Genomic DNA, 13,211 nt, shown 5'->3' with positions numbered 1-13,211 from the left:
CCCGCCCTCCCCGCGATAAGGAACCGCTCCCTGCCGGCTCCCCGCTGTCACCCAGAGCCATCGCTGGGCCCGTTCCAGCCGCAGCCGGTGAGCCGGGGCGTTTGCGGGGCCGGTCCCCGGGTGTGGGGGTGGCGGCTGCGGGAGGGAAGCTCGGGCCCAGCGGCCGCCATAGCCCCGGGGTCGGGGCTCTCCCCCGCGGGTGCCCTTGTCCCGGGGAGCGGCCCCGGCACCCCCGCCACCGCCCGCAACTTTTCACGGGCCTCAGCGGTCCCGTCCCCTCCCGCCGCTCCGGCTCCGCCGGCTCCGCGCCCCCGCCGTGCCCGGCCCGCCCCGCTGGCTCCTCCCCGGGCCGCGGCCGGTGAGGGCGGAGCGGACGCGGCGCCGCCGCCGCGCACAGCAGCCGAGCCCGGAGCCCAGCGGCGGCGGGAGGCGGCGGAGGGCGGCCCGGGAGGCGGCGGGTGAGCGGCGGGGGAAGAGAACGGGACCGGGACCGGGACCGCGCAGGGAGGCGGAGGGGCCCCGCGGACGGGCGGGCGGGCAGGCGGCGGGCCGGCTCCGGGCGTCCCCGCTGGGGCCTGGCCGTGGCGAGGCCGCGGAGCCGCGTCCCGGTGCTGGGGCGGGAGCCAGCGGGGCAGGGGGACGGCCCGGAGGCCGGGAAGCGAGGGGGAGGCGGCTTCCCCCGGGCGCGGTGGGGCGGGAGGGCAGCCCGCGGCAGGCGGGTGTCCTGGCTGGGCCCCGGGGCTGGACATCCATCTTGTGCGGCCGTGCCGGGGCCGGCGGTGCCGGTGAGGACAGCGGGGTCCGGGCGAGGGAAGGCGGCCAAGGCGGTGGGAGGCCGGGGCCGAGTCGGGGGCGGGTGTCCCTGGGCTGTCACCCCGGCTGGGGATCAGCCCGAGTTCCCGTGGTGTTCCCGGCAGTTTGGGGTGCGAGGGGAGCGGGCACCGGGCCCCCTGTTCCCCGGGATGTAAAAGGGCGTACAGGTCCAGTGGTGTCGACCCATTGGACCCCTGGAGGTAACGGGAGAGCCAGGACCGAGGGTCAGCCTGGGCCGGGATCCGCTGCTCCGCCCTGGAGGGTGGGCAGGGGATGTGGGCAGGGGGGTGTGGGCAGGGGGCAGGTGTTGGAGGCTCTGGGCAGCCCCCCTGGAGCCCCCCGGATCCATGTGCTGCTCCTTCCTCATCCTCGGGCCCAGGGACCGCTCCTCTCAGGCTGCTGCAGCTCTGAAATGGTTTCTTGGGCTCCCTAGGGTTGCTTTAAAGAGACAGTTTGAAAGAGAAGCTGTTCTCCGTTAAGGGTAACTTTTGTGTTTAGGTTCTATTAGTTAATTGGTGTCTTTGCTTTCAATATCTGAGCTGCAGCATGTCTGGGTTTGGTGCAAGGATTTCTGTGAAGCTTTCTCAGTGGGAGAGTTGAGGTTTGGACACGCTGAGTCTGTACTGACCCACAGAACTGGAATTGATTCTTGGGCTTTGCTCACAGCTTGGAAAGAGCTGCAAAACAGGAAGGGCAAACCATGAAAACTAATTTTTTTTCCTTTCGGTAGCTTAGCAAGGGAGATAATATTTCTTAAAATAGTTGTTTGACTTGAAAACGCCTGTCTGCCTTCGGAGTGTTGTACCAGTGCTCTGTAATTCCTGTTGCTTTTGTAACTCTGAGCAGAAGTATTTCTCTACGCAGAGAGACACCAATTATTGGAAGAGTTAAATTAAGGCTGTTCAGTTGAGTTGTGCTGCCTGCCTTGAAATGTTTCACTAGTGTCACAGTTGTAGTTGCTTTTTCTCATTGAGTTTGTCATTAGCTCTCACTGGTGCTGGCAGGTCCCTGAGATTCTGAAAAGGATTTGGTGTGGGGATTCGTGAGGTTTTTAGAGCGATGGATGAAGCCATGGAGAAGCAGAAAGTAGTGCCTTAATGAGAAGTTATCCCAAGTGAGGCAACTTGCAGAGGAGTTTTAGATGGAGCTGCAACTTATTTCATCTGTAGAAGTGGTGTAGTTCACCACGTCCCAACTGGCCACTGTTCACATCACTGCCACATTGCTGTAGTGAACTCATGCTGGAAATGCCATGTTCACATCCCGTTGCTATGGAAAAGATCAGTCTAATAACTAAAAACATTTAATGTTATTTTCTTCGTTGTGGCAGAACAAATGCCATCGGTGTGCCTGGAGACTGACAGTGTGCCCCAACAAAAGTTTTTAATGACGAGTTAGGAACTGGGAAATTGTCACTTGTAGTTCTCAGCAGATCATCTCTTCCTTCTCTCAGCTGTGCCAGGTGGCAGAAGTTGTGAAATCCTAGTTTTGGAAATGAGAATGAGAGTTCGTCTGTCGTGCTCCAAGGTGGAGTCAGCAGGAAATGCTGTGCTCACACTCGGGGCTGCTGCTGCTAAAAATAAGCTGGGTTTGTGCACAGTGTTCTCCAGGCACCAGGAGGAGTGTTTGTGTTCTGTCAGGCCAAGAGCGTCCACAGAAAAGTAAATTACAGTTTGTAAAAGCAGGTGTTTATTGCAGCCTGGGTGACCAAGGGTGAGGTAGTCCAGTTGAGGGATGGTGTTGGGTTCCGTGAAGCCTCGGTGGTGTTCTGGTGCTGCAGACTCTGGAGCTGTAACACCGAGGGCTCAGAGGAACCAGGAGCAGTGTCTGTCCTCACGTGTCTTGGCTCTGGGGTGGCTGTTTTTAGGGTAAGGAGCTTTGCTGAAGACTGGGAGAGAACAGACTGCCAAATGGGCTGAGTTTCCAGGGCAGCTCCAGTGGCACCGTAAGGCTGTTGTTTGGAGACTCATGTTTGTGGAGTGCACCAGAAAGCTTTACCTCTGAAAGCTGCAGATACACAGAGACAGACGTGGGGACACATCCTGGCTGTTCATCCACTCTGAGGGCTGTTCTTAGAAAACTGAAATGTAATTGAATAGCAGAAGTGTAACGTGGGCACACTCTGAAGTGTAACTTTTAATTGTGTATTGAGTCATAGTCATAACCAACTCAGAATGTTTGTTTGTTCCATATATTGCAGCTTTCTTTCTTGTGCCATGGGCAGGCCGCGTGCCTTGGGTGGCACTTTGAACTCCTACTTAGTATGTAGAGAGCAGATTCCTTCTGTGCAGCTTCATTAGACTTCAGGATTCCTCTTTCAGATAAGTTTTCCAGTGTTCTGGGAACAGGAACGTGTTATCTCTTTATACAGGAGAAAAGGAAGTGAACCTATTGAACATACATGAAGTTCAAATATCTACTGTTTATATTTGAAACATTTTTTGCTTGTAGCTGTTTGAAATTTAGGATTTCCCTTGGTTAGGTGTTCCTTTCAACCTTGCTTGAAATCCATTCAGGAGAGGCTGCTTGGCTGGGGCTGGCTGTGGGTCTTTCATTTGGGAAATATGGGAAACTTGCTAGTTTACTGCTTTCTTCTCATTTTTGATGAGCTGCAGTAGCATTAACCATGAAGCATTTCTGGTAGCTTTGTGTGTTAATTCTGCAGAAGTAGTTTCAGGAGAGACTTAACTTAAAACTCTGTCAAGTTCTGGGGTTGCGTTTGGATTTTTTTTTTCCCCTTTGGCCTTGATTTGAGGCAGGTTTTGGTTTGGTTTTAGGAGCAGGTAGTGAGTATGGTGGTTGGAGTACAACTTGAATGTCTTTTATGCCAAATAGCTGCTAGTTTGCTTTTATTTAATAAGTAATAGGAAATGAAACAGAACTGTAATGGAAGCATCTCCCTAAAGGGGTGCTCGTAAATCCCAGGGACAAATCTTTACTCAGGTGTTTGTGTTCACACTCTGCAAAGGTTTCTGATCCTGGAAACGTGACACCTCATGGTCGAGATCAGTAAGAATATGAGAAAGTTGGAAAGACAAGCTGGTTTTCCTGAGCTCTCTTGTTTGATCCAATCTGTCTTGTTCAGATGCTAAAACTTGAGTGAGGTGTTTTGTTTGCTGCAGTCCTGAAGTCTGGTGGCAGCCAGGATGTGAGATTATTTGGGGTCCTAGACTGCTCTCTGGGTATCAAGAAAGGTCCTAAAAAATTCACCTCTCAAACTGCTTCCTCTTTGGATTGTGTCCCAGCACCCCAAGTGTGGAGAGGATAAAGGAGGACCTGGATTTTTCTTCATAAAGATTACTGGTGGTACAAATACAACCAACTTCATTATATTTCAGTTAATGGGAATGGTTAAGTAGAGCACGAAGTTGTGAAGATGAATTTATTTCAGTCCTACACATACAAGTGATAAATTGCATTAGTCAGTCCAAGAAGAGAGGCACAATTTTGATGAGTAAAATTATTTCCCAGAATGGTTGACTTTAGTAGTGGGTTATTCATTCTCTGCAGATGTACAGTAAGATTACAGCTCTGGGGCAAGTCATAAATTTTAAACTCCTTTGCTGTCCCATCATTTTATATAAATATGTTGAAACAGAGATAATCTTTGATTAGCCTGTGCATGGACTTGGAGCTTACACATGGAGAAAGTACTATCTAGCCATATGACATTAATTCTGTATTTCAGTGTGGCTTTTTAGCTTTGCTGTAAGCTCTGAGGCTGCAGCTAAGTGTGCTTTGAGTGGATTTGCTGTTGCTCAGGTGTCAGAGCAGGCCATGAGAAGCATCCTCCAGGGTCCGAGTGGATTTGCTGTGGGTGACGGTCCTGAGAGGGCAGAGTAGGTGTAGTAGGTAGTGCCTTCCATGTGCAAAGAAATAAAAAAAAATAATTTCAGATCATAGGTGGTATAATGCCTCGTGCCTGATGTTTCTGAGACCTTGTGGTGTGAGTTAGGTTTCACCTCAACATCCTCAGCTGTGTCGCTGAGTGGCTGAGCCTGCAGGGCAGGGGGATGCTGCAGCTCCTTTGCTGTAGCAGGGATGATGTGGTGACCATCTCCTTGCCTGTTACATCTGGAAAGAGCGTGACCTGTGGCTTGTGGATAAATGGGGGAATATTTACTCTCTGTCCCCAGCAGTAATGGATTGTTATTTGCAAGAACCAGCCTGCATTTATGGGATTTATATCAAGCTGAATTTCTGTTATGGCAGATTCAGGGTCTGCACTGCTCGTTGTGTTGGTGACATCTCCTGTGAGATGGTTTTATGAGTCTGCTGGCTGACTGAAACCATTCAGAGCTAACCAGCTCATTACTGGAGGACACCTGTGTTTTCCTGTGATGCTGAACATTTTGTTAATTGATGCCTGTTTCCTGAGCTCCCTTCTTCTGAAGACAGAAGCTGTGTAGAAGCTGGGGACAGTGGGACATCAGGCAGCACAGCACACACCTGCTCAGCTGCTGCTCTCTGGGATTTAGGATGAGGCACTGAGTGCTCAACCTACCAATGCTATTTCAGTTCCAGGTCTGGTATGAAACAAGTGTTGATTTCAGAGCTCTGAGCGGGACAGAAACTGGTTACTGAGAGATCACCTCTCCCCTTGCAAATACTGCAATAATTAAGGCAGTCCATTTAATGATATTAAAATGAAGAGGCTGTGGGAAGATGGGTGGTGTTCAAGGAGGAGGCACTGAGTGTTACATTCCTAATCAGAAATGGTGTGTTTAAGCTTAAATTGCATTCATCTGCTGTGGGAAGATCCTTTGAGGTGTGTGTGGGAAGAAATGGGACACGAGAAACCTCTAATTTTGATCATCAGTCACTTGGGGTTTTCTAACTTCCACATCTGCAGGTTTCAGTCATGACACTGCAGCAGGCAGGAGCTTTAGTGAGAGGTGAGGTTTAGGATTGTGTTGTTTCTGTTTCTCCCGTGATAGTCCACAGGGCATGACCAAGGGCTCTGTTCTCAGCCTGTCAGCTGGCTGGAGCAGGTCTGGTGGCTGTGGGAATCCAACTGTGGCCACATGAAGATGATGTTTTGATGTGTGTTGCTGCGAGTGGTCCGGCAGGTATTGGGTGCTGGGTGTTGGGAAATACCTGCTCTACCTGAACAGGCACCTCCTCCCTGCAGCTGGAGTGGCTCCACATCAACCCGGGTGGAAGCACAGATTTGATTTAATTTTTTTTTTTTTTTGAGAAATCCAGATGCTGACAGAAGCTTTGAAAACTGCTGTTTGTTTTCTTCTGATGAACAAAACCCTTTGTCTGGGGGACAGCCTGACCCTCCCCAAGGAAGGAGCAGGTAACAGAGGGCAAACAGCAGAGCAGGAAGCTCAGCTGCAGGTGCTTGGTGCTTCCCATTTTGTTTGACTGAAGAAACCAGGAGCCAGGCAATAGCAGTCCTGTTGGGCAGGTGGCCTGAGTCATTATGGTTTGTTATTTAGAATATTGATAAGATGGAAAGTATTTAACTCCATCTAGGGTACTGAAATGGGAGGTCTGGGTATGCCCACAGCAGTGGCAGCGTGGTGGCTGAAACAGATATTTAATAATTACTTAAATGAGGCAGTGAAAACAACAGGCTGCCCCCGTGCTTCATCTGCTTATGTATGGAGCAGGACGAGCATTTCTGTGATGGGCATTGCATCCCTGTCAAAAGTTAATGGAAAAAAATCTGCTTTTTGGAGGTGCACTGTTTGTGTACCTGGAGCTGCAGAGGGAACCAGAGCTTGCATTGCATGCGAGTGGCTGGGGCTGCAGATTCAAGGCTGGCTGGAATGTTTGGGGTTTTTTGTTGAAATAGTTGTTGGATCCAATGATGTTGTGTTCGGGAGTGTTGTAATCCTGAAAAAATGTGCATTTGTCATATTTAAATGAGGACATTGCATGTGAACTCATAGCTGTGAAATCTGCTCTTTAAGAGATGTGAGCATCAGTGGTGGAGCTGGCTGGGGCCACTGCTCTGAGTGCTCTGTGCTGCTTGGAAGCAAGACTTCTGATTTCAGTTTCAGACCAGGTGAATAATCTGGCTGGATTTGGGCTCCTCTTACATTTTTAACACATTAGTTGGGAATAGACCCTCACTCTGGAAAGCACCCAGCATGTAGGAGGAGCAGTTCAGCTGGATGTATTGGTTGCAGTGCCTTTTTATGTTGCTTTTTATGTAATATCCTTCTCTCTAATGCAAATAAACTTGAAGTTGTAGGGAGGGGCTGTTGAGAGGAGGAAAACTTTCATTACAGACAGCTGACATGCAGAATAATATCTTTTTATATGCCACCTACCACGTGATAGTTTAAAGTAAATCATAGTTCACTGGGTAAGGTTATTTCTGGCACAGTTCTCCTTTTTGCGTCAGTAGTCCCATTCCAGCACATCTTGCTTCACCCTGAGGTTTGATGTGTTAGGAATAGTGCTGGATATTGGGCCTGCAGAACAGAAATCATGATGGATTTATGAAATACAGGTGAAGACAGAATAAATTTAGCCAATTATTTGCTTTTTGCTTTGTTTAATTGAAAGTAACATTAAGATTGAAGACCCAGACTGAAATGCTTCCAGACAGCTTTTCTTATGAAATATTAAAGCCTTTTAGGGCTTTTAATTCATCAGGTCACTTAGGAAGTCTTAGGGATTATGATATTATTATGGCTTTGTCTCCTTTCATTAGTACACTTGGCATATTGATCACAAGAATGCACTCAAATTTAGAATGAAGCTTTTTCAGGAATCTCCTTTGAGATGATCAGACAGATGTTCTAGTGCTCTAACGTGCTTTCCTCGTGGTGTGATTCCCAGAAGGCAACTCTTTTCCTTGATTCTGTCATGTCAGGACTTTGCAGGCTCCCTGTTAAATGACCTGTTTGCTGGTAACCTTCACCACACCATCAGTCCCAGTTCATTTAGCTCTGAGCTGGAGCAGGGCAGCTGAGCTGCCAGCAGCAGGTGCATTAATGTGCCTGATGTTGTACTTGAAAAAACAGTTGACATTTTAATTTTAAGAGTTTTGACTTGGATGTGGGGGTGTCCTAACCAAAATGGAAGGCACAGATAATGGCTATTAACATTCAAATTAAGTGGGGTGCCCTCTAAAGTCTTGCTCAGAGTGCAGAAGTGGCTGTCTCCAGGCCATAAGTTGAACATATTTGAATACTAATGTATGGGAGAGATTTTTTTCCTACTGGTTTACGTCTTATCATTTCAAAGGCACATAAAAAATAGATAAGTCTGTTCCTGACTGCTGGGTGATGCCAGTGGTACTCATCTTGTTAGCTGCTGGAGGTTGTGTCCTGCCTTCCTTGTGAGTTAAGCATCATCTCTTCTGGGAGCAGGAGCCCAACTCTCCATGATTTCTCTTGTATGAAAGTTACTTGAAATTCCACTTATAATGGAAGTCTTACTTCTTCTCTATTGCAAGTTAATCCTGTACATTAACAGATTCATGCCAAGCCTTCAAATTTGCTGTGAAAACATTTCAAGTGGTGAAAATACATCCACCACTGACTGTCCTTAGGTGCTGGATGCAGGGATACTCATTGCTGGAGGGGTTTTATTTAAGCTGCTAAAACAATGTAGTATTAATAAGTGGCCATATGGTAAGTGGGGCTTTTCACTCAGAACTCCCTGGCAGAAGAGGCACCCCAGGAGCTGCAGTTGCGTGGGAACAGTCGGTGTTTGGGTTGCTGGTGGCTGACGCACACCAAACACTGAAGTGTTTTGAAGGCAGTGAAAATCTCTAGACTGCATATGCAAACCTGACCTTTAGATCAGTCTGCATGGTCAGATGCAGTGTATACACACAAACTGGTTACTGCAGCATTGCCAGTGAGATTTAAAGAATCCTAATGTTTTCTGGTATTTGTAAGTTGAGAGGCCAGGCTAGCAGATGACACATTAGTAAGGCTTAATATTAACCTTCAGAGTTTATCACTGCTGGGTAGGAATACATTTGAAGAGCAGTTTAAACCTCAAGGTTACAAAGAAACCTGAATGAGGAGGAAGTTGTATTGGTCTCTCCGTCAAAGATTTGATGCTGGGGACCATACAAGGACCAATTTATGTGTTTTGCCCAGTGCCTGGGCTGTGTGACAGTGTCTGGTCACCATTATTGCAGCAATGAAATAATTAAAGTGCAAGCTGAAGTTGCAGTGACAATTTACCTACCTCATGTCACTTATTTACTCTAATTATATAAACCAGGAAGAACATAGTTAAGAACGTTGCCAAGCTACTATCAGCCCAACCAATTATTCTTACCAAGTATAATGTAGCTGGTGGTTTGCTATGATTGAACCTCCTAGAGCCTATCTGGAATTTAATCCGTATTAAAAAAAAAGGTCAGAACATTTTTTCCACTAAAGAAAACAGGGAAAAAAAAACCCTGTAGGGTTTAGAAGTCAGAGGCTGATTGTGGATGTGGTAGACAGCAGATGAGGAAGTCCCATAAATGGCTGCCATGTCAAATGTGGATGCCCTTTAACATTTACATGTTTTCCTGATGAGGAAAGGAGAAAGGAAATATTTTTTCCTTTCTTCTTCCCAATAATACTGAAGTAGCTGTAGATGAGGAGAGGAGAAGTGGCTGAGTGTGCTCGTGGTGTTCAGGAGGAGCTCTGCTCAGTGATGGGTGATCCGTCACAGCTCAGTTCCTGTGATGAGGCTACATGATCCTTCCTCTCAAACGGTTTTATGTGTATCATTGAGAAAAGATTTCTCTGAAATCTGTACAGTTTAGGTGGATGTCTTCCCTCCCACGTGCAGATGAGTGCTCATTAGTATGAAGTTTGCAGCAGTGCTGCAGTCGGGTCGGGGGAGGCTGCCAAGCGCAGGCAGTGACGTAGCGTGGTGTTCTAATTTGGGGATGCAGTCTGTGTTGGGCTTTGAGTTTTGCTTCTGGCTTCCTTTCCCCTGCCTTTGTCTGTCTGGCACACATCCCAAGCAACTTTCTGCAAATGCAGACCAATAGGACAAAAAAGAAATTAGCCATTTCATCACGGCAAGCTTTAGCTGCCCAAAGGACTCCTTCCTTGCCTGGAGTGCTGCTCCAGCAAAGCATCTGAAAATGGATAAGTAGGCAGTCATTTCCATAGCAGCTAACATGATGATATCTGAAACTGTAAGTTCACTGTAAAGCTGGCCACAGAAAAGGTTATGGGCTGAGGAAGATCAATGTTTGTCCATAAAATCCCTGTTTTAGTTGATGAATGACTGCAGTTTTCCAAGCAGTGTCTCTGTTGTCCGTGTACCGTGGCTCCTGTGCTCAGCTCAACACCCGAGGCAGAAAGGACAAGGCTGTTTCTAGAGGACTTTTCTCTGAGCCCAGGCTTTTATGGCTTTGCCTTGTGTCAGTAACCTGCACAGTGCACCTCAGAGGATGTGAAATTATGCAGAAAATGGTGATTTGGATGTGGTTCAGAAGGAGCACATGGCGGGGTGGTCTCTGACCTTTCCTGGTTAAACACTTCAAATAACATCTCATAATTATTTAAGAAAGTTTCGTGGTGACTGACAGGGTAAGTCTATGGTGTCCTTTGCCTCGTTACTTTTTAAGGGATCCCTCAATTAATTGTGTGATTTGCAAACACCCTTCCATTTGTGATCCCTCTTCCCGGCACGTTTCTGCAGCTCGCTCAGAGCAATTGCATAATTGTCAGTGGCTTTGATTAATACGAAGGAAGTATTTAATGTGCTTTCAAATTCATTGAGTAATGTAATATCTAATAACACGGTGTGTAACAAATAATTACCTGGGGAGCAGCTGGTGAGTGGAGCTGCTGGTGGTGGGGCCGGGCAGCAGAACCACCGCGGTGCCGCCGGCAGCTTGGCACGTGCTGGACCTCGGTGAAGCCAAGGGCAGAGCCCTGGCTCTCAAGTTTCCAGTTTTCACTGCTCTATCGTTCTGTTTGTTTGGGTTTTTGTCTTTATTGTGCAGGGGATCTGTCAGTTTTGGTGTGATTTTGATGGTCGTAAATCTTTCCCCTGCAGAAGTGCTGGAGTTGAGTTTGTTTTGCAAACACGGCTGTGAGTAATGAAGGGATTTTGGTGGATTATTGCATAATGTTTAGTAGACACTTAAAAAAAAAAATCCACTCCTTTTCGTGACCTAGTTTAGACTAACTTCAAAAACTGGCATGAAGAACATGCACAGGTTCAAAATTAAACAGGTTTGTTTATAGTAGCCATGATTCAGTATTTAACTGCCAGGGTAAAAATAACCCAAGACATGTGGCTGTAACATCCCAAGAATCTGCTCCTCTCTTTGGGAAATGGGCAAGTGATGGCCAGGGATGTCACAGCCAGCCTGGACAGGCTGTGCTGGAGGTCATGCAGACATCCATGCCTTTCTCTCCCAAATCTGTAAAATGCTGCATGAGCTTTGCTTGGCTGCAGCCTCCCTTTCTGTTATATATGAAAATGGGGTTGGCAAGGAATGTGTCTTCATCTCCTAAAATGCATTGTGAACTTGGTGCAACCTCCAACTGTTTGTCTTTTGTAAGTGATGACTTCTCTAGAGTGTATCAGGGAGAAATATCCCCAGGAACATGGTGATTTGACTTGAGCAGCATCCATCACTCCTGCAGAAGAAAGCTGTCTTCTTCTTCTGAGTTTCTGGAGTTCCATGTGGGCAGGAGGGATGTGGGAGCCTGGATCCTGTTGACATTCAGTAGGAGCTGTCATTGAACTGTTCTTTACTTTGTAACCTAAGAAATGTCAGTGCTGTGTTTTCTTCCTATGGTTTACCTTAACTGCAAGTCCACTTTGTAAAGTGTTTTTTCATGACTTCATCAAGTAGAAACTGTGTTTTCCTGTTGGTTTCCACCTGAGCCCCTCAGTCTCTTGCTGTCTGAGAGGTGAGGTTGAGTTGTGATGGAGTTCTTGAGTTTAAGGTGATTTGATCTGAGCATTCTGGAATCCCATGGAGATCTGCTGGTAAAGCAGAGAGCAAATGTTGTAATAGACATGGTTTGGTTTGAAACTGATGCCTACACACCTTAGCATTTGAAAAAGCATTCATTTTTGTTTGTTTGTTGTCTTTCAGTCCCTTCTTGGGAGCCTGGAGAAACCTTCAGCAGGGCTGCTAACACTGATGAGAGATCTTTTATGCCCAGGTATGAGTTTTTCAATGTTCTCAATATATTTCAAATGAATTTGCTAACTGTACAAACAGGGGTAGTTAGGAGAATTTGGGAGCTGTATATAAGTGTATAATGAATTTTTTAAAAAATTACATGCCTGAACCTGGAAGTTTTGTATTGTGTCTTTTCTGGTGTCCTCTGCTGTTGTATAAAATACAGATCTATGAGTTCAGTCCATAGTTTTTCATTTTAAAGCTGAGTCAAGAATGTGTCTGCTTTGATTATTACTTTTTGTTATTATTTTGTATTTTAAGTCTTTTATTATTATTTATGTAGTGGGGATTGTATCACCAGTTAGGGCCAAGGTTTCATCAAGTTATGCAAACCCATCAGCTCATGTGTCTGCCTGGCACTGAGCAGCAAATCTGCACCTCCTGTCACTCCCAGCTCCATCAGTGTTTGGAGAAGGAAGGAGAAAGTAATGAATACAAACTGCCTGCTTCAGATGTATACATTTCTACTCAGACATTTGCATTTCACAGGGTGCACAGCACATTTAAGTTAGTGTGAAGTTCTTGCTCCCACTTTCAGTGCTGTGTTCACTTACCTTTGTTCATGCTGCTCTCTTTCCACCACCCAGATAAACTTCTCGATGAGCTGGTAAAACACTTCAGTTGCTTTTTATGCCCCTCAGTGACCATATTCTGTTCTTGAATCAAAAGAAACAATTAACACCCATAAGTTCATTTCATTTTAAAATGTAGCCAGAACCACAGAAAATTAGGGGTTGGAAGGGACCTCAAAAGATGAAGTCCAACCCCCTGTCCCAGAGCATCCATGCCATCCCTTCACAGCATGGAACTCCAGAGCTCTGGATGGAAATGAATGCTACTGTGTCTGCCTGTATTTAGGTGGGCATGAACAGTTGCTGAGTGAAAAGTTGGCTGGGATGCAGCATGGTAATTTCTTGAGCACTCTGTTCAGGTTGTATAAACAGATAATATTAACATACTTGTGAAGGAGCTGGGAGATAATGAAGGTGTGTGGGGTTTACAGTAATAAGGCTCATGTGTCTCAGGATCTTGGTTTCCTGTTGCACCTGAAAAAAAAAATAATCAGCAAATACTGTAGGAAAGAAATGAGAAGCCAGTTTTGTACTACTCCCAGCTGAAACTTTCCCACAAGTATTTTTACTATAAATAAGAAGTGAAAGAGTTCACAGCTAAATTTAACCCTTAGCTTGATTGCTTTCTGGGTTTTCATGGGTGGAACAAACTGGAACTGTAGGAAGATGAAGATAAACTGCATTTATGCTTCATAAAA

General features: G+C 46.6%; 1 protein-coding gene across 4 annotated transcripts in view; it reads left to right on the top strand.

Annotated features, from left to right (window-relative positions):
• Window positions 1-13,211, top strand: part of RAP1A (RAP1A, member of RAS oncogene family) — a 28,456-nt gene continuing 15,245 nt past the window's right edge. Inside the window, exons 1-2 of one of the 4 annotated variants that reach the window (XM_030465616.1) lie at window positions 1-87; window positions 11,852-11,921. The gene's annotated coding sequence lies outside the window, so the exon portion shown is untranslated. Of the gene's footprint in view, window positions 88-368; window positions 459-701; window positions 786-850; window positions 1,014-11,851; window positions 11,922-13,211 lie in introns of those variants that run through there. The other 3 variants (XM_030465615.1, XM_030465617.1, XM_030465618.1) reach the window with 3 other exon arrangements.

Source organism: Calypte anna, chromosome 26 (assembly GCF_003957555.1).
Source record: "Calypte anna isolate BGI_N300 chromosome 26, bCalAnn1_v1.p, whole genome shotgun sequence".
NCBI classification, from domain to species: Eukaryota; Metazoa; Chordata; class Aves; order Apodiformes; family Trochilidae; genus Calypte; species Calypte anna.
This window is presented reverse-complemented; position numbering and strand designations above follow the sequence as displayed.